Source organism: Erpetoichthys calabaricus, chromosome 16 (assembly GCF_900747795.2).
Source record: "Erpetoichthys calabaricus chromosome 16, fErpCal1.3, whole genome shotgun sequence".
NCBI lineage: Eukaryota > Metazoa > Chordata > Cladistia > Polypteriformes > Polypteridae > Erpetoichthys > Erpetoichthys calabaricus.
This window is the reverse complement of record NC_041409.2, coordinates 72493406-72498717: the sequence shown is the minus strand read 5'-3', so window position 1 is coordinate 72498717 and position 5312 is coordinate 72493406.

Sequence of the window (5312 nt, the reverse complement as noted above, 5' to 3'; positions counted from 1 at the left end):
GTTTCAGTGTTTTGGGGTCAATGTAGAAATTACAAAACTAAGGTAAATTTTCCTAAGAATGTACCAAGCATTTATCTATGTTGTTTGCAGCTGGTTTAATTTGAGTTCTTTCTATTTATTTATTCATCTATTTAGTTTTCCTTAAACTTGGTTTTTAAGATTTTTATCATCATGCTTTTCATTCTTATTTTACATGTGTTCTTAATATTTAATCCATTATTTACTAATGAGCAGGTTATTGGAGCTGATGCTGTAGAATTTTGCCGAGTGTCTGCCCTGCTCATTGTTTAATGTCTTTAGCAGGGTACAATTAAGAAAGCAAACTATGCAGTAAGAAAGGCAAATTCATAGGAAAACAACAAAAGAGAATTACACATTAAGTGTTATAATAAAAACACAATTGTTTCTAAAAGTCTTATATAAATGTATAAATCACATTGTTGTGCTTTTCTGAATACAGAATAATGGTGAAACAGTTAATTAAGTGAGATCAGTTAGAGATAAAATGGCTGATTGTGAAACTGCTTGGAGATAAATCCTGAAGTCACAGGGTGGTCCCCAGGACTGAGTCTGAGAACCACTAGTCCACTGCAAAGTCATAAGGGACAATAGCCTATCCAGGGCAGCATGCAATCTAGAGTGGAAAACAACCTTGAATGGAATCCAAGAACATCACAAGATATGCCCTTGAGCATGCCCACACTTTTGTATACATGCCTTTGGGGATATTGAAAGTAATCTTCACACCTTGAGGGAAAAAAGCCATTCCCTGACCGGAAGTGATCCTGCCCATCTTTAGACCTAAAGAAAACAGAAATTGTCTACCACTATACCTATTCTGGGCCATCTCTTGGTGTGTAATGTACTACAAAACATAAGGAACGCACGATACAGGAGTGGTGTGCCAAACCAACCCCCTACTCCCCCAGCGTGCGCACACACCCCACTTCATTGTTAAATGCATCCGTTTTCTTATTCTGCTTCTCCATTATGAACTCCTCAGGTACTAATCAGTATCATGCTACTGATACTTTGTCAAGGAAGTAAACAAGATTAGACACACTAGTCCAGCAAAGTCAAGTCACACAGAGTAAAATCATTACATTTGGTGAACTGAGCTGAATGGAATGGAGGGCAACAGACTACATACAGGCCATCCACACGCACACAGGCAAAACATGCAAACTGCAAAGAATTACCCAACTCGGTTCAGAAAGTGATTGCATATTTTAGCCACTAGGTGGCGACGTTTCGTAGTTACATTTGGTATTTCAGGTATTAACGACCTTTGCTTTGCTCTCGATAGTGAAACTGGTTCGTTTCGATTCGATTAGATAAACTTTATTAATCCCATGGAGACATTCAGAATTGATTGTGAATATCTCGTAGCGTTATAAAACAGAGAAAATGCTGGGAAGATTGGGTTTGGTCAAAAAAACAGATCAAACAATTAAATCTTTTTTTTCTTTTCAGAACCCACAACCAGAACTTCTCATACATGTTCATTAGAATCGATATGTAACATCAAGTGATGTGCTACCTAAATCAAGCATTGATGAGGCAATGTAACATGCCTCTTTTCGAGAAGAGTATGAGGAAACCTGGCGACTCGTAGTCACCACGAACACAGAAGGATCAGTTTATAATTCATCACGCCTATACGTAGTGACTGTCACGGATTGTCTGAAGTGTGTTTTCTCTCTATGTACGCCGATGTACCGTTTAATTGGAGATTCTATTAATAGAAGCCCAGTTAACAGCGATTTGCTAAAACGGATCCCCGTTTGATTGTCAATTAATGGCAAAGTTCTGGGATTTTTTTTCACGTTCTGTGTTTGTCCAAATATATATTTTTTAGTAATATTTCGTCATTTTCCATCCTCTTATAAAAATAACTGGAGGTGCGTCATTCCATCCCACGATCATTACATAATTAGAAAGAAAGCGGATGACCTATATCCAAAACATTTCAAAAGACGCGATTCGGCTATTTTTAGATCTTTCCTACGAAATCCACCAGTTTGCGCAGCTAAGGCGAGCTTCGTCTAAATGATTTAATTAGCAACAGGCGGTTCTGAAGATGCTGGTGTCTTTGCCTGTGAATCGGTCCGCCGTCACGATCACATCTCGGAGAGCTGGGCTTGCTAAGGAAATGTCGTTCATCTCTTCAGCTGTGCAACACGAACATGAAGTGTTTTGCGCACAGGGGACCATCCTTTGGTTAAACATCCTTTTCTGTACAGGGGTAAAGCAGGAATCAACCCTGGACGGGACTTTTAGTCGCAGGGCAAACTCCTGAGCGCAGCTCTTGAAAAAACATAAACCACAGCTCTGCATGTAAAAGTGTACAGCACATCCTTTTCTGCTTCTGTTGCTTTATCAAAATTCTTTATGGCCAATTGTAAAGGCTTTATATGTGTTTGCAGTGCACGTTGTTAATAAAAGCAAAGTTTGAATGGTTGTACACACTTAAATATGTAACCTGATTAAACGAAATGCTTTTTAGATTGACAATATGCAGTCTTGGGTTTCAAAGACCCTCTGTGACCTACCATCAGTCCCTGCACTTTCCCCACATTCTTCCCTCTTGGAACATTAATCCATTCATTTTCCGATGTCACTTTTTCAATTACTGCCAGAAGCATCCCATGTAAAGCCATTAGAAGGTCACACATATGGAACCAGTACAAAGATGACAGTTGGTCTAGCATGCATTTCTTTGTGATGCAAAAGGAAAAGCGTTTGCCCAGAGAAATCATATGTATATCCTTTATTTTTCCCCCAGAGACATAATTTACTGAAAGTGGTAATTTATGCACCACAATATTTCGTAATCATAATATCATCATCACTGGCGTTACGTACATCTTGAGGATTATTGTGAGCTATGGAGAGCATGGATAAACCGGGAGATGACGAACACCAAAACAGAATTAGCCCAAAGACAGAGGAGAGAGGTTGGGAGCATGCACTGGTACAGCATGTGGCTGCACCCACCACACGACGAAACACCTCAGGATCCCAAATTAGGACCTGAGCGCAGCCATCCAACAGGTGACACCTCAGCACCAAACTAGTTTGAATGGAATGGAACAGAGTGAGAGACTGGTTCAAAGAAACTCACAGGTGGCACAATGGTAGTGCTGCTGCTTTGCAGTAAGGAGACTGTGGAAAATTGTGGGTTCGGTTCCTCCCTGTGTGGATAGCGCTTTGAGTACTGAGAAAAATGCTATATAAATGTAATGAATTATTATTATTATTAATAAACACTGGGAAACAGGAGTCAAAGGCAAAGATAATGGATAGGGTTTTCTTCTTTCAGCTGCTCCCGTTAGGAGTTGCCACAGCGGATCATCTTCTTTCATATCTTTCTGTCCTCTGCATCTTGCTCTGTTACACCCATCACCTGCATGTCCTCTCTCACCATATCCACAAACCTTCGCTTAGGTCATCCACTTTTCCTCTTGTCTGGCAGCTCTATCCTTAACATCCTTCTCCCAATATGCCCAGCATCTCTCCTCTGCGCATGTCCAAACCAAAGCAATCTCGCCTCTCTGACTGTCTCCCAACCGTCCAACTTGAGCTGACCCTCTAATGTCCTCATTTGTAATCCTGTCCATCCTCGTCACACCCAATGCAAATCTTAACATCTTTAACTCTGCCACCTCCAGCTCTGTCTCCTCGGTCTCACTACCGTCCTGTAGACCTTCCCTTTCACTCTTGCTGATACCTGTCTGTCACAAATTACTCCTGACACTCTTCTCCACCCATTTCACCCTGCCTGCACTCTCTTTTTCACCTCTCTTCCACAATCCCCATTACTCTGTACTGTTGATCCCAAGTATTTAAACTCATCCACCTTCGCCAACTCTACTCCCTGCATCCTCACCATTCCACAGACCTCCCTCTCATTTACACACATGTATTCTGTCTTGTTCCTACTGACCTTCATTCCTCTCCTCGCTAGAGCATATCTCCACCTCTCCAGGGTCTCCTCAACCTGCTCCCTACTATCACTACAGATCACAATGTCATCAGCAAACATCATAGTCCACGGGGACTCCTGTCTAATCTCGTCTGTCAACCTGTCCATCACCATTGCAAATAAGAAAGGACTCAGAGCTGATCCCTGATGTAATCCCATCTCCACCTTGACTGCATCCGTCACTCCTACCGCAGACCTCACCACTGTCACACTTCCCTCATACATATCCTGTACAACTCTTACGTACTTCTCTGCCACTCCCGACTTCCTCATACAATACCACAGCTCCTCTCGAGGCACCCTGTCATTTGCTTTCTCCAGGTCCACAAAGACGCAATGCAACTCCTTCTGGCCTTCCCTAAACTTCTCCATCAACATCCTCAGAGCAAACATCGCACATCTGTGGTGCTCTTTCTTGGCATGAAACCATACTGCTGCTCACTAATCATCACCTCACTTCTTAACCTAGCTTCCGCTACTCTTTCCCATTAATTCATGCTGTGGCTCATCAATTTTATCCCCCTGTAGTTACTACAGTTCTGCACATCCCCCTTATTCTTAAATATCGGCACCAGTACACGTCTTCTCCACTCTTCTGGTACCCTCTCACTTTCCAAGATTCCATTAAACAATCTGGTTAAAAACTCCACTGCCATCTCTCCTAAACACCTCCATGCTTCAACAGGTATGTCATCTGGACCAACGGCTTTTCCATTCTTCATCCTCTTCATAGCTGTCCTTATTTCCTCCTTGCTAATCCATTGCACTTCCTGATTCACTATCTCCACATCATCCAACCTCTTCTCTCTCTCATTCTCTTCATTCATAAGCCTCTCAAAGTGCTCTTTCCATCTGCTCAACACACTCTCCTCGCTTGTTTGTACGTTTCCATCTTTATCCTTTATCACCCTAACCTGCTGCACATCTTTCCCAGCTCGGTCCCTCTGTCTAGCCAATCGGTACAGGTCCATTTCTCCCTCCTTATTGTCCAACCTCTCATACAACTCATCATATGCTTTTTCTTTAGCCTTCGCCACCTCTCTCTTCACCTTGTGTCTTATCTCCTTGTACTCTTGTCTACTTTCTGCATCTCTTGGACTATCCCACTTCTTCTTTGCCATCCTCTTCCTCTGTATACTCTCCTGTACTTCCCCATTCCACCACCAGGTTTCCTTTTCCTCCTTCCTCTGTCCAGATGTCACGCCAAGCACCTTTCTTGCTGTCACTCTTACTACATCTGCTGTAGTTTCCCAGCTGTCTGGTAACTCTTCACTGCCACCCAGTAATATCTAAGCTAAAAAGAAAAGAAGGTTAAATATAATGTTTC